The sequence below is a fragment of the Solea solea genome, chromosome 11 (assembly GCF_958295425.1).
Source record: "Solea solea chromosome 11, fSolSol10.1, whole genome shotgun sequence".
In the NCBI taxonomy this organism is placed as follows: Eukaryota; Metazoa; Chordata; class Actinopteri; order Pleuronectiformes; family Soleidae; genus Solea; species Solea solea.
This window is the reverse complement of record NC_081144.1, coordinates 20972285-20999642: the sequence shown is the minus strand read 5'-3', so window position 1 is coordinate 20999642 and position 27358 is coordinate 20972285. Positions and strand designations below refer to the sequence as shown.

Below are 27358 nucleotides of genomic sequence, written 5' to 3'. Positions count from 1 at the left end.
ACTACATATCCACTGAGCGACGATCACAGCAGCCCGGTCCAATTCAGGGCCGCAAGTGCCCTGTTTACATGAGTTTAAGGTCGGCCGACGGTTCCCAAACTCACCAGAAACGACTTCCTTCCATCACCATGTGGGTGGTTAACAATTACATCTATCACACCCTCTGTGGGCTGTGCGTGCCCTCCCTGCCATCACAGCTGTCATCCTAATATAATGGATTTTGATGAAATGCCTCCCACAAGATTAGGAAGAGGAACTGGGGCTGTCACGGGTCATGCACGGTGGACGTCCATCAGAATCATCTACCGGGTTCAGTTCTCCTTCACTCTAACTTGGATTAAAAGTGTTTCGATGTTGTAATGCATGTGCGTGACCCTCGTAGGCTTCCTCTGAACCAGCTAGCAGCTAATTGTGGGCAGAGGACAGCAGGAGGTTGGCTCATGTTGGGGCGAGAGAGAGTCGCCACACCTGAGGGGCAGATGTGGGGGTTAACATGAGGATCCCAACTCTGACAGGGTGTCAATACAAAGCAATTTACAGGACCCCATGAAGAATCGACCCCCTAGATAACAGGCAATTTCTCTGCTCTGCTGGTCACCACAGGCCACACAAGACCAGCTCAGAGTAGCAGGGAAAGGTAAACACAGACAGGCAGACGGAGAGAGACGGAGAGAGATTGGAAGAAAGACGTGTGTGTGTGTGTGCGTAAGACCATGTACTGTACGACGACTGCGTCTGCACGTTCTCACACTGGAGCTCGAAGCCACTCTTAAGCACAGATACAGTACCTGCAGACAGAGGGCAGCCACACACAGGCTTCCACGTGCACACATTTCTGTAACGCACACAGAAACTCCAGGCTGCACACACCCACACGGCACTCTTCCTCTAAAACAGCCGACGCGTGTTAAGACTGTGGATAAGAGGCAGAGCCACACTGAGAGAAGTTAAACAGGGGACAAAGTTAAACAGAGAAACAGCGCAGGGAGACGCACGCTGAAAGAAAATGGATTCTGAAACTGAATAATGTATTAATAGAGGAGAGAGAAAGAGATGAAGCCAAGTAAGAGAAGAAATTGAGAGGAATGGCAATTCTATATGCTTACTGTATTTTCAACAGTGGTATGAAAATGCAGGGATTTTAACCGGAAGGTCGCTGGTTCAAGTCCCCACCACGTCAAAGGGGCTGGGGTACCCCTGAGCAAGGTACCCAACCCCCATTGCTCCCCGGGCACTACACAGTGTGGTAGCCCACTGCTCCTAATTGTAGGATGGGTCAAATGCAGTGAAACAATTTCCCTTAGGGGATTAATAAAGTATAAAAATGGAAGTTGCTTGGGAAGATTGGGTTTGTTTTCAGCCGCCGTCACGTAAGGTGAAGCCATTTTGGCAGGCGACCACGCTGCTGACGTGCACAGACGCGTACAGACAGCAGCAAATATACCTTGCAATCTCTCACTGGCTGTTTAAGACGGTGGATAGTTCTTTGTGCACCAGCAGAGGTGGATCGCTGCGATAAAACACACTCAAAGCGAGTGAGGAAGACGGAGCGATGGGAACCCACAGGCGATGGATTCTGCTTATAGAGTGATCATCTCATATCAGGCGCCGTCATTAATCACGACGCTGAAGTTTGCATCCAGATTCACAGCTTCCTGGAAGGCAGTTAAAGGGGAAACTTCATGGGAAATGTAACTGACAACTATTGTCATGTTTTTACACTGCACAGTGCATGTATGTAAAGCCTTCATACATTTTCAGACAGTTTTGTGATGATCTGATGTCAGGTTGCTCGATCTCTGTGGATTTAAAGTGCACAGTAATCTTTTAAAGATTCAAATCGACACTAGCGCCATTTCTACATTCCCTGAAAGTAGGGGATGAGGGGAAATAAAAATTAGGACAAGGACAAAAAAAAAAAAAAAAAACTTGTAACACCTCCCCCCATAAGCTCCCTGGATCTCCAAGTTGTACCCCTGGACCAGTGGAGCCCAGCACATCGGCCTCTGGTTGCAGTTGCAGGAATATGAGGGGGTTGTGGTCTGTATAGACTGACATCTGGAGCTCAATTCCATTCCATTCAAAGAGACTTTCAGGTGTTGTACCAAAATATGGGTCATGAGGTGTTTTATGATCCTGCAGTGGAAAACAGCCTTCATTTAAATTACTGTGTGCTGCATGGAAGTCTGTCAGAGATGAAACACTAAGGGTGTGTGAAGGTGGCGTGACCTTAACATAGAGCAAGGCAGGAAGACTTGACACGATATCTGTTCAGTCACTGACAAACGCTGCCTAAAATGCCGGGCATATTAAATAAAGAGCAAAGGATTCTGGGGTAAAAAAGGTAAGTTCAGTGGCAGGTGAGGGTGAACATCTGATCTTTGTCAGAGAGGTGAAGGAGAGCCGGCAAATCTGGTGCCAGTCTGTCAAGTAGTGAGTAATGGTGAATGACATCGCTAACCTCCCCCCAATCATTTATAACATTTTGTGGTTTCTCCAACAAAAAGGTCCACATGCCCCAAGTTTGTCGTTTCGCTGCTAAGAGAACAATAAGTCTTTTTTGACTTTATGCTGCCTTTATGTATTTTATTGCTACGAGAGAAGTGGGTTTTTTTGTGGGCAAGTGGTGCGGTTCCTTTTTCTGACCACGCTGCTAATCAAGACTGAGGAGAGAATGATCAAAATTGTATGGGGTGGAAAAATTCAGAGGATGACATTAGGTTTTATCCTTTGGGTGTGCGGAATAACTGTAGCAAAATTCACTGCACATTCTGTTGAGAAATGTCACTTAAAAGCGTGGCTCCTGAGGCTGGTGTTTGACGATATGTTGGACTCGTCCTCTGAGGAACCTCAGACTGTACCATAATACATAAATAATGGCAGCCCGTGGCCAAGTGGAAAGGGAACTTGGCTTGTAACCGGAGGGTCGCCGATTCCAATCCCCACCCGGCCAAAAAGGGCTGGGGTATCCCTGAGCAAGGTGCCCAACCCCCAATGCTCCCCGGGCGCTACTCAGTGTGGCAGCCCACTGCTCCTAATTCTAGGATGGGTCAAATGCAGAGGAATACTTTCCCTAAGGGAATTAATAAAAAAATTTTAATTCTTAAATCCATGTCAACCCTTCCAACAGGCAGCATTTCAGTCCCGGCCAAAAAGACTGATCGAAAGACTGACAGGCCGCCATAACAATCCCTGGATCAAAATGTCATGAAAAGAGTAGTCAGAGGTAGAACACAAAATGATGTGGGATAATGTGACAATACAGCACAAATATAGACAGCCAGTCTAATTCTGCCCCAGACAAGAAGACACTAAGACCTAGGGGTGGGCATAAGAAGTCAATCAGTGACTGTGATTATTCCTAGTATATTAATGGATTATTTCATTTCTAAAATAAATCTCTAGAGAATAGACAAACGCACAAGTATGAAAAATGGATACTGACTGGCATGACATGTTTGCGGTGCTGTCGTAAAATGTTCTCCAAAACTGTCTGAAGAGAAAAAGTAACACTTTAACAAACACCGTCTTTCTGTGATGGTCTGACGGTGCCTTCGGTCAACATGACGCGGCTCTCTGCATGTATGAAGCTTCATCTACAGGAAAACAGCTTTAAAGACTATAGAACCTTCCACCAGAGCACTGAGATCCTTCTGCATGTCCCATACATTCACGACTGATCAATAGTCCCACCACTGCATAAATAGAGTCGATTATTCCTCCTCGTTACTTTCCAGCCCCTTCTTCCCATTTATCTGTTTTTAACCATCAACAAAACATATTAGCTTTTGCCAGGGTACAGATTGGTTATCACCGTTTTCCTATTCTTCATAATACTGCGAGTACTTCAGTGAGATATAACCAGAGGAAAAAGATATTTATATCCCCACTGGTGAAGTCAGTGCTATTTGTCGTTGCATCACTCTATTCCTTACTTCTAATTCTTTTCTTGTCCACAAACAGGCAGGTTGATGGGATTAAGAGGCGGACTAAGATGTAGCTGTGGTGTTGACAGGCAGTAGAAACTGAATGATGGAGGTAAACAGACAGATGTAAAGTGCAGTCTGCTCCCCAGACACATACATTTACTCCATCACATATGAGGGAGTTCCATAAATTGATTGCACTTGTTCTTCATTCAAATATCTGTCATGTCTTTTGGAGAATGTTTATGGAGGCAAACGGATACACAGAGGAAACCTTTTTGAGCCATCCATTTGCTTTTTGCAACCGCCTAAAGTAGGTAGAGGGATCCAAGGTAAATATATGAATGACTTTGTTACCGTGGAAACTCAGGTAGCAACTCTCCCAGTGATGTTTCGTGCCAAGGACGCACATTCATGTACACACACAGAAAAAAAAGAATATGTTTCCATGGTAGTCTTAACGTTAACCTGATGAACTTTTCTCTATAAAGTAAAGTTGCACAAACAAATCAGTCTTGGTTGGCTAAATGTAAAAGTACAGGACATGTTTTATAGAAATAAAAGAAAAAAATGTCCCTGCTGGACATGAATAGAGCTCCAGGTCTGTTGCAATGTTTGTCCTTTTTCTTGTGGGGCACATTTGTTTCACTATGGGCTTTTGTTATACTAAGGTCACTGCATGTTTTCCCTGTTTGCAGGCATGTGCCGTGTAAATACGGTCAAACCTGACCAACAGTAAACTATATCTCCGCCTTCTGCTTTGGCACAGGGAGAAAAAGTCACATTTGGCATCATGTCCATTAAGACTTGCGGTCCTAAAGTGGGAAAACACAGTCCAGTCCATTTGTGAACAATTAAATCAATGTATTAATAATTATTATGGAGGAAACAGTGCACAGAAACACCTGACATCTCAGTATCAGCAGCTGATCTGACAGTCGTACTGCATTTCACACTCATCATGAACAAGTTGACAACACTGAAAGTCCAAAAATCCAAATTTAAGTAACAAATACCAGTCAACAAAAAAAAAAAAATCAGAATCACACTGGAAGATAACATCACATTTGATGGAAGGTGAATCTTCTTGGAATAGTAAGGGGTTAGAGAAGAAAACCCCATTTTTTTCCTTCCGAGACTATATTTTTTTATTTTACTTGGCATTTTCATATATAAATAAATGCTTATTTAAAGGAAAAAAAACAAGTAAATACTTCCAAATGGAAATAGTGCTGCCTAGCCCTGGCAGCTTACAGCTGTCACAAAGACTTACCTTAAGACTTAAAAGGCAAAGTTCTGTGTTTTCAATGCTTTTTTTTTGCATAATGTTTTACAGCAGTTGAAAGTGGTGCTGAATTACTGAAAAAGACTCAAGACGGTGATTTTTAAACATGGGTCAGACGAGGTGACAAAAGGCCCACATACACCCCCCTCCCCACTGCCCTTGTGTGTGTTTCTATGAACGAGTGGGGTCAGTGTATGGGAAGACATCAGTGAGAGACTGATGCTCTTTGGATGTCTGTGTTATGTTTACCTGCTCAGCTGTCCTTCTTCCAGACAGTGATATTGACAGGTGATGTGGCACAGATGTCGGAAGTCGGGCAGACGTGCAAAACAGTGCTTATAACCAAATCTAAGCCACGCAGGAGTGAACAAATAAAAGAAAAAGTATGCCTCTCTTTCACATCTGGAGTCAGATATCATAATAGGAGATGAATACATGTATCTGTCTGTCATGGCTGGGTTGTAAACCAGGGACTCAAAAGGTTTTCAAAGCACAACTTCTAACCAGCTCAGCTAATGGGGATGACACAACATTATAAAATCCAAGCTGAAGGCTGCATAAAATCTGACCGAGGGCCGTGATTGGCCCGCGGGCCGGACTTTGGACATGCCTGATACAGGGCTTCCTCCTCGTTCAGCTCCCTCTCTCCTTCACCACTTGCTGTACTGAAGTAAATGTGTGAAATCTGCTTCAGGACTCACAGGCACAAACGGCGTCAATAACGCCCAAGTTACATTCATACGTTGAACCGTGGATGTTTCATCCCCCACTCACTCACTCACTCACTCACTCAGTCATTCCAGGCTGACATAAGGCGAAAAGTGGGGTACACCCTGGAAAGGTTGCCGGTCCAACCTTCTGTCTCACTGTCACTGAGGAAACCGGAGCACCCGGAGAAAACTCATGCACTGAGAGGAAGAACATGCAAACTCCACACAGAAAGGCCTGCGGTCGAAACTGGGATCCAAACCGATGACCTTGCTGTGAGGCAACAGTGGAAGGCAGAACCCCACCTTGTCACCTGGATGTTGGCCCTAAATTGAAGTTTCATTAAAACTGCCAAAAAGACCACAAATGATAATCACTGTCTTTGCCATGCATGTTTCACTTCCTGTCTGATAAATCTGGTAAAGAACAACAAACAGCATCGTTTTTTACAAGCAACTTTTTTGTCCAAACACATTTTGCTCAATTTAAATCCCAACACTGCCGTTTTTTTACTGTCCACATGAGCAGGAAGTTAAGCTTTCCTCTGTCGCGCTCCACCTTTGTATTTGTTGGAACTTTGTCCCCGTGTGTAACCATGCATTGTTCGAGAAAAGCTATTTTAAAACACATTTAAGCGGATAAATACAGAAAGCTCTCCTGTTTTTTTTTTCTTCATGTGCGTAATTGCCTATGATGATGTGGTGACCTTCTGCGAGCCATTATCTCTCAGCTAAATTACAGAGATTATATGGCTGTAAAAATGATACGGGCAGCAAAGAAAATTACAATAAAATACATAATTTAGTCGGCAGCCTTCATCACTCCATGGCCGTTTAACAAAGACTGATTACAGTAGTGTGCTTTAATTAATGCTGCAAAAATACATATCAAGTCCCTGATTTAGTGGCACATTTAAGTGTTGTATATGAACGTAATTTCACACGATTATAGATGCTTTAAATTTACCACGGGATAATTGTTATTGGGATGAATGGGACATTTAAAAAGGTACCGTATAACAAGTGTGCAACCGTCAGGAGTGGAATGTGAGGCAAGTGTTGTGAGCAGCAGAGAAAACAATTGACAATTTAGTTTTTTATCTCTAATGTTGCATTTGTTTCGACTGATAATGATTTATATTTACTGTTGTGAATAACGCTACAGCTAGAGACATTATTAAGGTTTTGTTTTGACTTTCTGAAGCATATTTTAGAAATAAAACACCATGCAGTTGATCTCCTTACAATAATATACTGTTATATATAATAATATACTGTTATATATATGATATACTTTTTTTTTTACTTCCTGAGATCTTCATTTTTAATTTACATTAAAAATGCAAAAATCCAACGTGCAATAAATAAACCAGAAGAAAAAAATGGCTTTGTCTGGTGATAACACAGCCCGTTAGAAAAACCTGATAAAGACGGATAGGAATCTCTCCATTGCTGTTCCTTCCCTGTGATTTCTTCCTCCTCCCTTTCCTGCCATCCATCAACCACTATTTACAGTCTAATCCAGTCATGACGTATAGCTCATTAATAGGGCGAGGTAAAGATTTTGGATTAAGAACAGATTAAAGATGATTAATGCCGCATAATGAGTACTAATCTTGTGCTCCTCTGTTCCGCTCGGTGTTTTAATGTGTGTTTTTTGCTCTGCCCCTCCTCGCTGTGCAAAATCGTCTGCCTCTAGGTACAGCTGCTGAAATATACATGAGATGTTGGTTTACTGAAATTAAGAAGATTTGTCACAAAAGAGGCACCGGAGCTGTTTAAATAAGGAGGTTTGGGGTCTGTTAAAACCAGCCAGGGTAAATTATTAGCACTTGTCAGACAATTCATTACACATATACACACACACATATATATATATATACACATATACACATATATATATATACACATATATATATATATATATATATATATATACACACACATATATATACACATATATATATATATATATATATACACATATATATATATATATATATATATATATATACACACACACACATATATATATATACACATATTTCACCTAACTGAAATATGGATAAACGGGTTGTGATTTGGCTCACGATCGCCTGCTTTTGGCAGTGCTGTCGCTAAATACACCAGACTCCTCTGTTAAATATTGACAATTTAGACATTCATGTTGGAGATGAACGCATTATTCGCGATTCTTTACAGGTCTTTTTAACTGATCTACAGTTTGGCTTTGTCCAGTTTGATTCTTGATTTCATTTTAGTATCAGCTCAGCTTGTTTGGAACCTCACTAGAGCAGGTATTACAAAAGCACCAGGTAACTAATGGAAAAGCAAGAAAAAAATTTAGTCAAGTCGAGCCTGAGTAGTACTAGAACTGTATAATGGAAAAGTGACATTAGTTCTTAACCCCGCACCTCCTCGACAGATACGTCACGCTGAGATTTCATGTGCTTAAAGACACACACACACACATTATGCCCTTGAAGACTGCAATAAGAGGTAGAAGGTCACAGACAATCATCCCAGGGTCCTTTGAGGCCTCCCAGCTTCCAGAACACCACCTTTGGGAGTCCCACTCCTTCACCATGGCTCCTTCCATCCTTCCTTCCCCCACTTTCCTTTTAAAAAAGGTCCAAAAAGCCCTTTGTTAGCTGGGGAATAATGTACAGTATGATGTGCTGTAGCTAATGGTGTGCGTGAGGACACAAGTAAGTAACAATCCTCCTAAATGTCGAAGTTGCCCGTCTATGGCCATCGCCCAAAAGAACTAATAAAGGCACATTTCATCTCCTGAAAATAATCACAAATGAATGAGGATATAAAGAGAATGTAAACACAAGAATATTGTTTATTCTGGAATGAAATTCTGATTTATTCTCAATGTAGTCTTTCATAAAAAAAAAATACTGGAGAGTATGTGTGTCTATGTCTAAGTATATATACATTATAATGTTATATCACACAACTGTCATTATCCATCAAACAACACACGCACATCCAGCAGAGCCACAGGGACTTCACAGAGTGCAATTTCCATTTGATTAAAGTTACTAAAATTCAAGGTAAATGTACTTCTGTGAAACAGCTGTAGACTTTTCAGACCACAGATTCTCATCATTTTTTACATATTTGTGCCGGAGTACAATTTGAGAGAATCTGACATCAACTGCACTGTTATCCATTCATATGTGCAATGTTTTCTCATCTATTTTCCTCTAAATGGGAACATAATCTATAAAATTAGCACCATATACTACTGAAGGAGAGCTGAAAGTAGCGACCGAGATCATTAACTCCTAAAGAAAATGTTTCCTGGTGTTTTAAATCAAGAAGAAAGCATCCACTTTTTATATTCTATATAAATTGGTATTTTTATTATTCAAAATTGGTATTTTCTGTATACTTCTTTCACCACCCACCATATGACAGGGGAAATAAAAATGCACTTCATTTTATGGACCAATAATACAGAAGCTATAACTACCATCAAAGTTATCTATAAGGCAGATTTTATGGAATTCGATTTTGACAGGAATGGGAGGCGACTTCTGCTGATTCATCCAGAATCCAAACACACTCAGTATTTTTCTTGTTGCTGCTGTGACTACATTTTGATGTAGGACGGGTTTGTTCATTTGCCTGTATTTTACACCATTAAAAGTTTTATTGGAGCCTTTGATTATCTTCTCATTTGCTTTCATTCATTTGCGTTGCGAGGCTTAGAGACTTTTGATTATAGCCCACGAGCAGCAGACAACAGAAGGGAGAGGACAGTAAAGACCGATGTGAGCAGCTTGATTCTTACTCGGAGCGCTAAGCGGCGCACAGTCGGACTGTCGCGATAATCGCAAAAGAAAGAAAGGAAGAACCTGAGTATGAAAAAAGGCTATCGCAAAGGAAACCAAGATCACACATGAGGTCACCTCATGGTTCAGGCAGACCTTCTCTCTCGTCTTCCATCCATCCATCCATCCATCCAAGATAACACCAACACATGGTCTGAGATTGTGGCTTCACTCCTGCACAGTAGGAGGAAGAGAATGGCTGTTTCTCAATACTTCCCAAGTATGCAAGTACATCCTTGCATACTTGGGAAGTACGACTGAAGTACATACTCACCAAGTACGGGAGTGCACAAGTACGATCAATGCGACTGGAACAGTAGTGTACTTCTTTGTTCTCTGTTTGAATTGGCCTCATTACCGCCACCAACAGTGTGAGTGTGAAAGTGAAATACCTTTAATGAATAAATGTATTCATTTATTTTAAAAACTGATATATTACAGCTGTGTTGAGTAGTGCACCAGTGCAACTTTATTATAAAATCTAAAATTCAAAGTTAAAATTAATCAAAAATATTAATAATATTACTAACTTTCAGGCAGGTCAAAACTTTTACATTAAAAACAAAAAACCGTGTTGACACCAAATCTGTTGATCACACCAATCTAATGACAGCGGACCATTTCAACAGGACGGGCCAAGGTAACGCTGATCACCTCCGACAACGTCGCTGCCAAACTATGAATATGTCATATCTTAACCCACAAACCACATTTTTGAATTCTAAATGACTAATGTCTCGCCTAAAATGATCTTAAAAAAGACAGAAAAGATTTATTTCAGGTTTATATTCGTTTTCTCTGCCGCTATGTTCCGGCGAAATGCATTCTGGGATGCATGGCTTTCCCCAAGTACGTTCAAGTCACCACCCGATGCATGCTTGGAAAAATTGGAGCAAGAACCTACTTGTGTACTTGTGAATTGGAACAATACTTGGACTGAGTATGGGAGTATGCAAGTACAGCGAAGTACGGACAAGTATGCATATTGAGAAATGGCCAGTGTCAATGTTTATTGTTGTGGCAAAAGCTGAGGCTGATTCAACACTGTTGTTGGATTCCTCTGTATTTGCATCCATGCTGCATCGATGTAGTAGCCCCATTAAAATGAATGAGGGAACTGAATTGTTTATTACAGTGCTGCTGTTGCCCAACTCTCTGTTTGTGAATTTGACCTTGAGGTTGGGGGAATGGTACGTACACACACACACACACTCTGTTTATTTCCACACAGGAGGAGCATTGGTTCAATTAGTTGCTGTTGTTTTTAAGAGTCCTGGCAGTTTCTGAGACTTTCCAATACTTTTCATGACAGTTACAGCAGCAGATTTATAGCAAGCACTGACAAATACAGAGCGACAGAGTGAGAGTGTCAAACGCCACCAAAACAACTTTCTCCCTTGTATCAAATGTGGATCAGCAATTGTGGCAGTAGTGAATATGCTGGCATTTCAGAGAAAAGGCTCTTTGAAAGACAGAAAATGCATCGCTACAAAGGCGAAACCCATTGACCATGCTGTGATGAAGGCCGTTATTAGAAAAAAAAAACTTGTCAGGATGTTGTGGCCAGAATTTGTTCTCTTTAAAAAGGAAAAGGACAGGTTTGGTACGATGATTTCAAATGATGGTTGCGATCAATGGAGAGCCACTTTTTGTTTCTTTCAAGGACCGTTCCGCTCTTTGCTGGAAGCAGAGCTCCCTCTCAGCAACTTTGAAAAATGTACTTGTCTTTCTTCGTCGTATAATTGAGCTTTTGCTGTGGCCCAGCATTAATTTTCCCCTTTCATTCCTTTACCTTTCCTGCCCTACCATCCTCCAACTTCTCTTTTTCTCCCTTGTCTACCTCTGCTTCACACTCACTGAGTTCCAGTTCCCCATTTCCCTTCCAATCACAGACTCCCTGAGGATTTGAGGCCCTCTCCAGCCATTCTTCCCACACACACACACACACACACCTCGATTCATTCTTACACACCAGACACAAACAGCAATCTCTCTGCTTCATCTCTTAATTCCCCATCCCCATCTTTTCCCACATGTGCCCCATCCCATAAGAGAAGCTCCCTTTGCTGCAAAATAATGAAATAAAATCTCACCGACTTATTCACCAGAAGCCTCTAGCCCTTTTAAAGGAGGGGACGAGGAACTGATGAATGTGGTAGGGCAGATGTGGATGAGGGGAGAGCAATTAAAATTGTCTCTGCCTCCCTTTCCTTTCCAGATCCACAGGGAAAACAACAGCAGACAGAGATTGTGTCTGGTATTGGGGGGGAGATCAGTCTCATCTCAATCAGAGAAACCTATTTTGAAGATTCTCTCTAAAAGGCCTGTCACAGGAAGAATCAAGGACATTTAAGAGTATTGAGGTCATAAAACACTGGCAAATGCAGAACCTGTACAAATTAAACATTTCAGCTGAATGTTTGGTGACAACTTCAAGAGTTAAGGAGAGAAAAACAACTATTAGCAAGGACCTCGCCAGTGCAGGTACTATAAAAAGGACCAGGTACCAGGTACTATCACTAATGGAGAAGCAATAAAAAAAAAAAAGCTGAGCCGATTCGTGATAGAGCTGTATAGTGGAAAGTGCCATTAGTCATTATTTACGACAAGGGATCTTGGCGTGTGCATCCCTAGTTTCTAAACTACTTGTATTGTATTTGATGAAATACCCATTACGCCCTGACAGCCATCAATAAATAAAGAAATCTGTGCCTTTAGCCCTGGCAATTCTATAATTTCAATACAGGTGATTCAGACATGATGTAGTCACCATCAGTGAAGCTCTCGGCTTCTTTCAGTTTCCTGTCAGTCACGGTTTTTGATGTTTTGAGGTCCCAGCTTTCATGAGAAAGAGTGGACCAACAAAAATGAACAACCCAAATTACAAAGTAGACAACCAGTGATCTGTGGCTACAGAACGAGCTTGTTGACATTGTAAAACCCAAAAGTAAATGGCTTGCCTCACAAATCCATCCACAAATCCTTCAACTGGTTCAGAACTCAGCCGCTCGTACCCCATCCTCACAACACAGCAACCCCGTCCTTAAACCACTTCACTGGCCCTCCATAATTTAGCTCCTCCATATCTCACTGACCTGCTCCACACTTAGACACCTTCCCGCATTCTCCGTTCCTCCTCAGCCTCCCTCCTCTCCATACCACCTGCCCGTCTGTCCACAATGGGACTAAGGTCATTCAGCCATACTGCCCCCCAACTCTGGAACACACTCCCACAACACATCTGATCAATAATGTCACTGTCTACCTTCAAATCCCAACTTAAAACTTACTTATTCATATTAGTTTACCCATCATGACAATTACCTCAGCCATCTTTTTCAGGATTCTGCACTCTTTTTTTAACCTCCATCTATACTGTGTTGATCTTGTCCATTTAATGTCATCTTAACTTTTAACCTTGAATTTAATTGGTGTGTTTTGTTTTATTTTAACCTTTGTGTGCTTAAATTATCTTCTTATTTAGTGTTTAAAGCGGCCTTGTATAAAAAAAAAAGTATAAAAAAATATGATAAATCCAAGATATACTTTTTCTATCTGTGAGCAAATTAGAAAAAAAAAACATTTTGATGGGAAGGTCTGATAGCTAAATGGTAAGGTAGTGCAACTCCTAGGAAGCCGGACCATTTAGGGTTTGCCATCGACCTACTCTCTCCCCACTGCCTCTACTCAATAAAGCCACAAAGGAAGAAACACAGCGAGCCCATCTTAACACCCAGGCAGGTCATACTATATTATTGACAGCTCCATGGTGCTGAAATTAAACACTTGTTTTGAAACTGATGCATAGCAATCAAACTCATTTCAATTTCAACTAAGGTCAAGTAAAATAAAATGATTTGTTATCTTGCACTTCTGGTTTCTAAGTGGAAATACCTCAGCACTTCTTATGAGATAAACAAAGCACTTGTATTGACATGAAAAGCTTCTTCTCTGTTTTAAATCAGCAAGTTCAGTGTGTCCCAAGAGAATGCTTATCTGGCCCCTTCCAATCATCTACAAACTCTCCAATCACTGCACTCAGTCAAGACCAGCACAATCACTGAAACAAACAGAGCTAAAATGATTGGTCCAGATTTTCAAGGTCCTATAGAGATATATAAAAATAAATAAATGAAGAACTTTTCAGTCCCTGATGACCACTTGATTTTATCCCATTGTCAGAGACGTGGTGTTTACTACATTCTGTTAGAATGTCACTGCATTTGGCCTCTTGGTTCTCGGTAGACTTCTCAATAGGTCAGGCCGGCCCGATAAACCCGACCGGACCCGGGGTCGTCCTGCAGGCCATGCAGAGTGGGGAAAACAGTGTTGTGGTTGTAGTCCTTGTAGCATGAATATACGTTACCTCCTCCCACTACAATGAAGCTGCCGCCAACTAACAGAAACCACGGCAACTGATTTGGGCCAACACATCGACTGAACTCGAACTCCCTTCCACTTCTCTGGAATCAGCTGTGTGGAAATATTTTGCGTTCCCCGCGAGTCACCGAAGAACACTTTGCGCCCATTGCGTTTATCACACCTCACCCGATCATTTTGTGACTAGATGGACGCAAGACACTGTATTTTAAACAGAAGTAATGGCCATTTCTTTTTTTTTTCACCATCAACCAAAGCATTTTTGCACTCTCTGTTGAGGAAACGTGTGTTGAGGGGAAACCGCCGCCTTGTGTGGTTTCACAACACCACAACACACCCTGATGAACATGCTCCAGTTTTTCAAAACAACTGAGGAAATAAACTACCAATGAGAGATTGTTACAGAAGCAAGCGGAGCATTGGATACTCCATTGACGATGACCTCAGGACTTCAGCTCTCGAGACAATGCTGAAAGCTCATTTTAAGCCACTCGAGGCCCAGTTTTGCGAGGCCCAGAGTTTCACTGAGCCGCACTAATGGTGAAGGTCCCATTGTTCTGGAGGAGTAAAAGGACACCCTGCCCTACTCTATGTAGCATACCGTGCTCTCCCTCCCTTTTGTCTCCCCCCTGTATCGCCCTCTCCCCCCCAAAAAAACCCCACCTTCATCCCAATGGGGGACTGGTGCCATGTGGTGATGAATAGTCAGATCTGAGGCAGGAGGACGAACAATGTAGGTCGAGCTCCAGGGCTTGTCGTCTACTGGTGTGTGTGTGTGTGTGTGTGTGTGTGTGTGTGTGTGTGTGTGTGTGTGTGTGTGTGTGTGTGTGTGTGTGTGTGTGTGTGTGTGTGTGTGTGTGTGTGTGTGGAAAGGCTCTTGGGTGTGGGGGGGGGTATCTGGGTACATGCTGCTCTCCAGTGAGAGGTGGTGTTCGGGGGGGAAGGGGGAGTGCATATACCTGCTACATTATGATATATGGGGTGTCTGTTCCCCCTTACACACCTGTTCTGGATGCCTATTCTGTCTCTGTCTCACACACACACACACACACACACTCTTTCTTGATCATGAACTCACATCCACAGCCAGAGACAAGGTGTGGGTAATCAGCTCATTTGTTATGGTGCGGTTAGATTAGCTTATGAACATATGCATGATGATTAACCGCCCTGCACCGGCACAGCAACCTTGTTCTGCAAAGTCGCACATGGAGGAGAGCATGGGCTTATAAGTGACACTGAAGTGAACTTCAGTGACTTTGTAGGTCAGAGGAAACTGGGATACAGTCATGAATGTGATGCTTGATGTCAGTCTCCCCATTTTGGCTTGTGGTGACCATGTTGCATTACCAGCATGCATTTATTTTGCTAAATGTTTAGCTGGAAAACACAACAACAGTACTGGATGGGTGTTTGACAGTAGGGATGAGCCAATATGATACTCAGTATTGGTCCGATGACCCATAATTTGGTAGAATGAAGTCCAAAAAAACATCCCACAGATAGGTCCCTCTTGTGCACAGACACTGCCATATTGTATGATACGGAAGGAAACCTTACAAGTGCCCTCTTCCGGATCCTAAGGGGTAACCTACTAGGAGTGGGTCAAAGGATGTCTCCTCATGGCGGCCCTGCTCAAATGAATGAGGGAAACTTAGAAGGTAGAAGTTACCTGGCTGAAAACGAGGGAGTTTATAGTGGGATAATGGTGGTGAAAGCCACATCAAGAGACATCCCATCCACATTCAATACACTTTGTTCTCCAGGTTGTGAATAAATAGAAAAATCCTGCACCTTCTTCTGTTTTCTTCAGTTAGACATATATCGCAATGTATCGCTATATACATTGATTATTACAGAATCGTATTGTGATATTATTGGTATTGTGGAGCTGTATTGCGTATTATATCATATTGTGATGTACCTAGTGATTCCCACCCCGAGTTACTACTTTAAATGGTCGATGAGACGGTAGCATGAAGTTTGAACATTTACACTTACATTGCACGTTTGAAATAATATCAAATTTCAGAGAAAAAGTGACAGCTGTGCTCGTCAAGGCCAGTCACTAACAGCTCTGCTGCCGTTCCAGCTTCCCTGCCATTCTGCCATGTTTTTACTAGATTAGATTAAACTTTATTGACGCCACAGTGGGTAAATTAACTTGTTAAAGCAGCTCACAAAAACAGTATGAAGTGCAAACATACAAGTAGAAAAATAGCTATATATATAGGCTATATAGATAATAACTAATTAGAAATTGTGGGCGTGCTACGTGGGTGGGAGCTATTGCACAACTTTCTATTGTCCTTAGAGAAGGAAATTACCAGATCACAACTAAACTGTTGAGTTGTACAGTGTTACAGTGGAGCTGCTCAGTGCCTCCACTGTCAGATGCAGTGGGTGAGAGGTATGGTCCATGGCTAACATCCTCCTCTCACCCACCTCCTCCACAGAGTCCAGCGGGCAGCCCAGGACAGACCAGTCTTATCCTGCCCGCTCCCCAGCAGACGACATCGTAGTGGATAGCTGAAGCTACCACAGAATCATAAAAAGTCCTTAGCAGGGGCGTGTACACCCCAGAGGACCTCAACGTCCTCAGAAGGTGGCGCGACTTTGGCCCCTCTTGTGCAGGGCATCAGTGTTGTTTATTGTTGAGGTGAACACACGTGCCTATGCAGCAGTGTAATGGAGACTTTGTATTGATGTGAAGTTTAACCGGCAATTAAAAGTAAATCAGAACAACTATCGAGAAATTAACCATTGTTATCCGTGGAGCTAGAAACCGGTTAATTATTACCTGTAATATCCCCACATTACACAGCAGCAGACGATGCTAATGGCTGGATCTGATGGAGAAAATCTTCCTGTGGAGAAAATCTCTCTGTAGAACAACATTCACATACAAAACAGCGCCAGCTCTTCCCACAGATCTGGAGTTTCCTGCAGCAAGTACTTTCCCTTGTTTCACTCAGACCAACAAAATCTTCGACATGTTCCCTGTGATTCCTCTTATTCTTTCACTACTTTTTTCATTCTTGGTCAGATCCACATTACAGCACTTTGTCTTACTTTAAAGAACAACACCCCCTCACCCCTCTCTCTTCTTTCAATCACTCTTCTAAGTGCAACACTGTGTTGAAACAGCAGGGAGGCGCTCCCCCCACGCCTTTTCATCTTCTCTCTCTCTCTCTCTCTCATCTGCCTCTCTTGTGTAACGACCCCAATCTGTCTGTCTCTTTTAGCCATCATTTGCAACAACAATTCTGTAATACACTCGAAGTGGGGAAACTTTGAAGTGGCATCATTCCCTCTGTGCATCGGCTTGCTGACTTTTTTTTTTTTAGGAGGGCTGTTTATCAGAAACAATACAGCCAGACAGAACCTAAGTAAAAATGTAAAGTGTGCAGATGCTGTATACTATAACACCAGTGCATGTGTGTGCGTGTGTGCATGTATCTGCACTCTAGCAACTCAGTGTGTGTGTGTGTGTGTGTGTGTGTGTGTGCGTGTGTGTGTGTGTGTGCGTGTTCACCCGAGTATCAGAGCCTAAGACGGCCTCAAAGCAGAACAAAACAAAACAAAACAGTGCCGAGCGGATCTGCGCTATCATCCCCGAGCAGGCCGCTGCTCTCTGTCTCCATGCTCCGTTACCTGTTGGTCCTCATATAATTACAGCAGCCACCCTCATCCATCACAGTATTGTTGCACTGTTCGCCGGACCCATTCTCTCTGTGGCTCAGCAGCATTACATAAAGAAACAATAACAAAGTCTAAACAAGCACCATCCACCAGAAGAGGGGATTTGAGGGTGGTGGTGGTGGTGGTGGTGGACCACAGTAAGGAGTGCAGGACAAACACACACACACACACACACACACACACAAACAAACACTATAAAGTGTTTGTCCTAAAAGTATGTGATGACAACCAAGACACAGTAAACTGGAGTATGAAATATTGCAAATACTACAATATATGGAGCAGGGCAAGGATGGACCACCACACAGTATTCATTTCAAATTCATTTACCTGCAAAGAGCAGATATCATGTCTCCAAAAGACAGGATGGACGCCAACATGGTTCCTTCTTCTCCTACAGCGACCTTAAGAAAGCGATGTGTGCCGTGAGCACTTATGTCATTACGTAACAGTAAATGTGGTGTATTTGCTCTCAGACAGACAGCTCTGTGCCAAAGCTGAGCAACAATGATTTTAAAAAACTATTACATATTTACAAGTCACACTGGTGCTCAGAGTAATCAAATCCCCTCACACTGACTCCAAACATGGTCGACTAAATGTCGCAGTCTGATTTGTGTCTCGATAGTTCCATTCCATTCATAAAAGTATAACATTTGATAAACACTGCCATAAACAACTGAATTCAAACTATTAGTAAAAATGATTTCAACTCCTAAACGGAAGAAATTATAGGCTGTACGTAACGGCCATACACCTTAAAGGACATGTTCACAACAACAAAGCACTATGGTTGATTTCCACGGGCTCACCTCATACTCAAAGATGATACCTCACTCTGTGTCTCTCCTGTATGCGACAGTAGGGCCAGATGTGATGCAAATTGTCTCGAACAGTCAAGGCCAAATCATTGTTTTTACTATGTGTTTCTACTTGTGCACAAAGCCAAAAAGGGTAACAACACAGATAAAGCCAAACATTCTTTGACAGAGTGTGGGGTGGACTCTCTACTTCAAACTACACATTTTTGTGTCATTTTTCAATCTCCAGCGGTCACTGGCTGGTTGCTACTGTACATTAATTAAAAAAAAAAACACATAAAAAACGGTTTGTGCCCTGGGATCTAGCCCACTTTAGCCTAGACATTAATAACATCCTCTTTTCTTCCTTGTCAACACATGCACTGTAATTAAAAAAGGAAATGTTCTCTGACTGAAGTGAGGATGCCCATAACAATGTGAAAGGAAAGAAAATGGGACAGATGAGTGGGAGGAGGAGGGACAGAGACAAAGACGAGAGGGATAAGTGAATTAAATGCTTTCCTTCAACTTGTCATTCATATGCTTTGTTCATAAAATTCAATTTTAAATTTATGTAATTCGAGTTGAACCTAATCTGAGTTTCAAACCAGATTATCAATTAAATGCATGGTAATTCGGGGACATGGTGACTCACTATTGGAAAGTGACAATATGAAAGCAGTGTTTCGCAGAGAACTGATTCAATTTACTGTGGTAAAAGTGGCGCCTGTTTATACATGCACATGGTCTTGTTAATGCAAACCCCAGCTTTAGTGTATGTATATGTATGTATATATATATATATATATATATATATATATATATATATATATATATATACACACACACACACATATACAAATACATATATATATACACAAATACATATACATATATATATATAAATACATATATATACACATATACATATACATATATATACCACCTCTGTATTTGTCTTGGTCAGGAATTCTTCATTCTATCATTAACACAGCGGAAGATGCAGTGTACTCACTTGATGTGTGTGTGTTTAGAATGTCAGTAGGACTAATGGCTCACACTATAATGTCTCTCCTTTGCTGGTTAATGGACTGGCTTTCACTTTAGAAGTAACACAGAGACAATGAATAACAATCCATAAAGTGGAAGAGAGCAATTCTGAAGGCAAAATAAAAAATTGACAAAAATGAGCATAATAAGTTAACAATGTGCGTCTTCTGATGGGACAGATGTGTGGGTGATATAATATAAAAGTATAGATAAGTAAAAAAAAGTATATGTATTTTCTTTTTTTTAAAAAAACCTATACTGAAAAAAAACTGCTGCAGAGATCGAGGCCTTTCTGTCCGTGCTTATGTGCTTGGATTTACTCTGGTTTCCGCCTACGTCCGCAGACAGACATGCAGATTGGGGTTAGATTAAATCGAGACTATAAATTGCTTCCAAGTGTGAATAGCTGATTGCCTCTGCCTGTTGGTCCAGTGAGACCAGTGACCCTTCACCCAGTGTCAGCTGGGATTTGCTCCCACTCCAACCATGACCCTCAAGGGACGGACGGATGATCAAACGGACTAATCTAAATTCTATAAACGCCAGACAATCTCATTTTGAGAAATTTGTTGGAAGCCACAGCCAATTTGACAGCTGCTCTTCGGTGGCTGCCATGTTGGATGTATACAAAAGCTGCTAGACGTTGCTTCTCTGTTGTCATCGTGTCACGCCGGCCACTATTGCACGAGGGATTTGTGATTGGTCCATTGTGCAGTACACAGTTTATTGCCGGAGTTTCAAGAATGTAATTGTAAAATGAAGTATATACTTTACAAGTGGGGCTGAACATTTGGCAAATTCTTCTTAACCGACGATAAATGATGAATGGGTAAATAATGAATGGCCAGTTCATGCCCTAAAGTATGTTGTTTCTAAGTTTAAATTATAAACATTGTACATTTGCAGCGCATTAATGATGTGACGTCTCACCGTCTCTGACGGTATGGATGACCCGACAGAGATATTAGCCAACCTAGGAACATTGTGGTGTGTTCACTTTCAAACAGTCATCTGGATTTACATTCAAAGGAGAGACAATATTGCAAGATTGCAAGTTTTTTTTCTTTACTTTTGTTTCAACACTGTCAGACACACTTGGAGAGGACAGGCGTTAAGTCGTCACCAAGAAGTCTCGCTGTTCTCCAGAGTTGCGTCAACTGGTACTAAGCACCAGCACAGGTGCAGCTCGGAGGACACTCCATCTCGTTTGTTTTGATGCACTTAACCTTCTTCTCCTGCTAACTACATTAGTACTTTAGTTGATCTGCGCCCTCCACTGGTATAAAACCTAATTACAGAGCATGCGAGATCCAGATAAATGGCATACAAACCAGCAATTAACCGATGACCACTTGATCAATAACATACCTATTTCCAAGCCATTTTTCCAAGGCAATTTCACTTCAGGAACCAAAGCTTTTTTGTAATGAGCTTCTGAACAAACACCAACAACTGTCACTCTCAAGCACATTGGTAAATCAATAATTTGAGAAGTTGAGCTTTTGGATCAGATGTGCTGAAAGCTCGACACTCGGGACATAATTAACCTTTCTGTGCACACTCCTTCACCATAGCCTCACGTCCTGTCGCATGCTATTTGTACCTGCACAATGCATTGCTACCTATGCAATCTCACGCGCACTTAATCAGCAGCTCATTTGACATGAAGAGTACAAGCCAAATTGCTGTGGTTAGAGTCAACAAACCTATATGTAAACACCCATCATTCAACCGCTGCAGAGAAGACACGTACACGTTGTTTACTGATGGCACTCGGATGCTTGGACTAACCTTATGTGCATACTGAATATCAAATGTAATAACAAAAGTGTCCAAGCTAGCACACACCCTGAGAAAGAAATTGGGGTGTTGTTGACAGTTTGATTGCATGAGTTTCTCTTGCTCTGGCCTTTACAATAGCCACACACCATCAATTCAGTCTGCCTGGAATGAAAGCTGCTCTGAAGCGGTGAATACAGATGGGCCTTGACTGGATGTGATAATGAAAGGGCCAAACAGAGCGGGAAAATTTTATACTCATAAGCGATTAGTGATGAACATCCTCGTAATTGCTCACAGCCTCGCGTCAGAGTGGGAAAATGGGCACTTGGCAATGTCTTCACCGCACGTCTAATTTCTCCTTTTAATGTGCTACAAGCATAACAAAAACTATGTCATCATAGTTGTAAGAACGGGTTTGCTTAATTTACAAGCTGACCTATACAAGTTTCACATTACCTACAGTCCCTATTAAATGTTAACTACACACAGCCATAATTTAATCAACCACATCGAGGGTGTTTTCAGACAAATCGCTTCAATGTTCAGGTGAAGCGCTGGAAGTACAACTCATTCTCATCTATTTGCATCCTAGGTGAAATTAAATTCAGGAAACTGAGATATTTATGATGGCGTTCTTTGTCTCCGAGTTCTCTAACGTCAAACCGTGTTTTTTGCGAGAGCACAGTGAAATAGTGTTGGCGTAAATCTGGTGTTCGTGTACAACGTTTTTTTCTAAATTATTCTTCATTTTAAAAATTGTTAATACACTATTTCAACATGCAGTAAATTGGAAATAACTGCCAGACATGTAATGTTATTGTGGGAAACCAGATGGACATTTTGAGGCTTAGGTATTAAAGGGTTAAGGTCACAATTTGATTGGATTCTCCATTTTAGCGCAGATGGGTCTGCCATTCTTAGACTTGTCGAGTTTAGTCTAGGTCCATTGGTTTTATGTCATGATAACCCATTTAATTTTTTAAGTCCTAAATCAATTATCTACATGGTGTCATGAGTGCTATAATGTCCATCATGTGTTATATTGTCAAATATTAATAATTTAACAATTCCACCTTCGCCTTCGAAGTTTGAGATTGTGAGGTCGTTTCAATAAATATTCAATTTAAAATCAAGATCGTGACACCCCTACAACAGACCTCTGCAGACTTGTGGATGCAGATGGTATGATCTGGGCCTAAACTTCAAAATCTTTATGAATTCTTCATTTTCTTGTGCTGCAGCACTGTCAATAACTTTGAGAAGAAACCTTTGAGATGAAACTGCTTTTCAAAAGGTTATCACTCCTCAGTTATCACCAGCGTAGCAGGTTTCCACGCGCCATCAAAGTGTAGTGTAGCGATTCGGAACATTTGGAAAAAAACTTTTACGTCCCCCAAGAGGCAGTTTGTGGTGCAGCACAGGACTTTAGACTCATTCAAAGCAAATAAAAAACTGAAATACCAATAATCTGAATTATTTATCGCAGTCATCATAAATACCAACACAGCACAGCACAGGCAGGCATTTAAAGAGCATAACAATGACTGCACACCTTAACATAAAAGGCACATCAATACAGAGGAACCACAACGATCTTAAAAATCACCTGTTGCAGGCATAATCAATACGAGTGTCCAGGGTAACTGTTCACTGATAGTTTGAGTAACATTAAACAGGGAATATGTTTTTACATCCATTACACCACTGTAATCTTCAGTCCAAATTCACCCACACTCCCCACGATTACCACATCGCGTTTGGTTGAGTAAATGTCCTGTGAAGCTGAAATTGTATCTCCACCAAGAAGGTTATGTTTGTTTGTTCATCTGTCAAAATAAACAATGGATTATGATGAGAAATTCTGAGGATGCAGGTGATGTCCCACGGCAGAAATGATTCAATTTGGTTGTGATCTTGATAAGCCTTGCAAAAGTATTGTGTCTCTAGTTGCGTTACCCAACATCCCACAGTGAAACCAATACGATCAAGGTTTTCTCTCGCTCTCATTTGTACGTCTTTTCTGTGCAGTGTGGAACCCATCAAGAGACTAATTACGGCTGCTGAGTATCACTGATGACCTACTGGACTAAAAAGAAAAGTCTGCCTTTGTTTCATGGGTTCTGTAGTGGTGCTCAAATCGCCCACTTCCTGCTCTCAGACAAAAACATAGCACAGATCCTGACAGATACAGCACCATTGGGTATGCGGTTCATTCACGCGTGGGACTTATTCACACGCGCGCACAGCCGTCAACTGAGCCGCATTCAGCTTTGTTTCATTATACATGCAAAATCTTTCATATTTTACCCTCCACATGCACTACATATTACCGCAGAGGTTCACTAATGAGAGAATAGTTACAGGATTATTCCAAGGTTGCGGTTTCAGAGTGACTTGTACTCATCTACACAGCAGGGGTCCTGTTGTAACCTTGCCGTTTTAAAAGCTGCACAGAGCGGAGGGGCAGACGGAACCCGAACGCTGAGAAAACAACCAAAAAATAAAGCTGAAGGGGGAAATGGAGAGAGCACTTGGTAGCAGACAGATGCTGGCACTCAATGCCACAGGCTTAATTATAGCACACAGACAAAACATCTCCTGGAACTGACTTTCATAAATCATGTGAGAAGTGCTTCCACTCTTATTCATTTAAAGAGATACAGGTAAATATCCTTTTGCATTTCAAACAGGTCCCTCCGTATTGATTCCCCGTCATTCCGCAGCCTATAGCTAATGCCGTGCAATCATTTATGGACAAGATGCTCAGCTTATCATGCCCAGAGGCCACTATTACATTCAAGATTAGACTATGAATGATTTAAATGAACCAAGGTTGGGCTATTGATTGAAATCAGGAAACTCAAAAAAACACTGCCATGTTCGCTTCAGCCACATTTATGGATTTAGCTTTGTTTTGCCCCAGAGGCTACACACTCAATAAACACTTGAGTCGGGTTTCACAAAACCCACTCCAGATGAAACACGTCTTTCAAGGAATGGGGGAAAAAAAAAAATAAAAGTATTGAAGAACACAAAGCATAATAAAATGGCAGCCAGTGCTTATTAACCAGCCACAGAAAATACCTCGGCTGAGATAAAATTGCTATTGGGAGTTGCAGTTGTTGAGAGATTATGTTAATTAAGTCAGAGCAAACCAGCTGCATCGACGACAAACCTTTTTTTTTTTTTTTTTTTTTTTTTTTTAAAGAAAGTGTGATGAGATGACATTACATGGCATTGAAAAGGCCAAAAAAATGGAAAAAAGAAAAGAGGTGATTTGATAGAGCGGTCTTACAAATTGCCAATCAAGGGGAGCAATTTAGTTGGGAGTCATTCGAGTGAAAATTGTGTGAAATGTGTTGCGTCGTTTAACAGGTGCAAGATTGACATAATGTAAAAAGCTCTGAATGACAAACGTGTTATTCACCTTAAAGAAATACTTTCAGCCTCTCTCCCTGACTGAAAGTGGAGTGGATGAGAATGTGAGCCTCCAGACCGTGACTGAACTAAGGTAGACGTGCATCCATTTTTCTCTTCCACCGGTCATCCAGAACACGGGTAAGAGGAAAGAAAGAAACGGTTGGATTTGCGTGCCGTGAGAGAGCTGTGAGCTGTGTTGCTTAAAGTTCAGCTTCTCATTGCTGAGAACATCAGGCTGGAGGAGCACCAGGAACAAAGGGGGAGGTGGAGCAAGAATGAGTAGTGGCTGAAGAAATTCAGTCTCACCAACAGTTACTAATACTTTCTTTCCTTCGCTAAAGAATATTTTTTCTGCAAATTCATCAGACACTGTGCAATAAATATTAGCTGAGATATTGTTTTTTTATTAATCAATGTCATTGTAAAAAGTCAAATATCTATATCTCTCTCTCTATATATATATATATATATATATATATATATATATATATATATATATATATATATATCTTTGTATGGTCTACAGTGAAAACCTATCACTCATCAGTCCTTATCAACGTTCTCACTCTCAAAGTCTAGTATTAATCGCACTACAGACCTGAATCTGCTTGTTTTGCCGAGTAAACTAAGTGCATTTGGAGGTATGAAAGATCCCAGCCACTATGGGGCCACATCCAGTGTACTTCTAATGCTGAGCCCAAGCCTGGATAGACTGGGACGGTTGCATCAGGAAGGGCATCCGACATAAAACCCTTGCCAAATCATATGTGGTTCATTATAAATGTACTGGAAAGAGAGGGCAAGGTGGAGGCAGATAATCTGCTGTGGCGACCCCTAAAGGGAAAAGTCAAATGAAGAAGAAGAAGAAGGTGGTATGAAAGACACATACTTTGAACGTTTCTGGGAGTTTTTTAGGAAGCGAGGAGCAAACAGCCACATTTATCAGGCTGAAAGGTGAACATGTGTTGCCTGGTAGTAAGATATAAATATTACATTTTAAATCCCTAAAATATATGTGTAACGTTAAGGCTCGAATATTATACAAAGTTTATAAGGAATATGATATGTCTATGTGGTTTGAACCCCTGTGTTAAAACTACTAATAAATGTTTCCATGTTGTTGTTGTTGTTGTTCTCTCTCTTCGATTAGGACTCATATGAAGAAAATAGACCTGCAGGCAAAACTAACTCCCTTGCAGGCCAAAAAAAGAAATGGGTCACAATATAATGCATGAAAAATTAATCATGGACATCAACAAAATAAATGCAAAATATTGTTATTCTTGTTGACTGCCACGATTGATGGATTCAGTACTGCGTGTCAGTGTCAGGGTCAGGAGAAGGTGATATGCAGGAAACTCACTGTTGCAACTTGGCCATGATTTGTCCTCATGGATGAGGTGCTCGAACAGAATTACCTCCAGTCTTAATCGCCTCCATCCCTGAGGACAAACCAGGGCCAAGTTCTGCATAGGGTGAACAGGAGGAGGAGGAGGAGGAGGAGGAGCAACAGCAAGCTCAAGAGCAGGAAGAGAGTCAGCAGAGAAGACGAAAGAGAGATAGTGAGGATGAGCCTCTCCAGCTGATATGAGAAGACAAGAGGCTGCAGAGAGGAAAGCATGTGAAAGCCCATAGAGGATGCAGAGACTTCACTCTCCTGCTAAAATGTGTGCATAAATAGTAAATTGTCTAAAAAGTAAAATAATAATCAATTCCTTACACAACAATAACTTGATTTTCTTTGACAAATCAGTTATATTTATCATTAACCTACTGAATACATATGACACATTACAACTATTGGGAAATCAAATGAAATCAAATGGAAAACCTTCTTTGTTCTGATTCTCTCAGATGTCTCTGGTTGGTCTTTGGGACCTTGATAGGATGGCACATCCTACGTGTGTGTGTGTGTGTGTGTGTGTGTGTGTGTGGGTGTGTGTGTGTGTGTGTGTGTGTGTGTGTGTGGGAAGGGGTGGGGTGTTAGTGTATACCATGTGGGGTGGTCTCCAGCTTTGCTTCGTCTCCACGTTGTGCTGCACAGTCCGGGTTTGCAGCACTGGCTCATTCGACAGCTGCCGTGTCACTATGATATTAGAAAGAGGTGAGGCCGAGTAAATCACATCTAATTCTGACAACTAACAATTACCACAATTTTTGAACAGGCAGAATTGTTCTCTGAATCATTTTAGAGAACGACACTTCTTTACTTACAGATTACAAGTAACAATAGTCGTGAAACCTCCTCCACAGACGGCCGGTCACAACAGGGCGCTCCGCTGACTGATTCCACACCTTGCCCAAGGCCACATGCTACTCAGGCTAATCTTCTGGAGCTACGATGTCCCTGGCTCCCGGACAGATGTTGTGGAGGATGGCATGTGCCGTTATGACCTTTTAATGTGTGGAAAAATTATTCATCAGGTTTTATTTGAATTTCGATGATGGAAATGATGTTCAC

The 27358-nt window shown here is 41.5% G+C and overlaps 1 long non-coding RNA gene across 1 annotated transcript in view; it reads right to left on the bottom strand.

Moving 5' to 3' along the window:
* LOC131468773 (uncharacterized) overlaps nt 1-27358 on the bottom strand; it is an 89327-nt gene that overhangs the window by 39450 nt on the left and 22519 nt on the right. Inside the window, exons 3-4 of the long non-coding RNA XR_009241738.1 lie at nt 27112-27291; nt 26892-26983 (exon numbers count right to left, since the gene is read on the bottom strand). This is a non-coding gene — a long non-coding RNA (uncharacterized LOC131468773). The remainder of the gene's footprint in view (nt 1-26891; nt 26984-27111; nt 27292-27358) is intronic.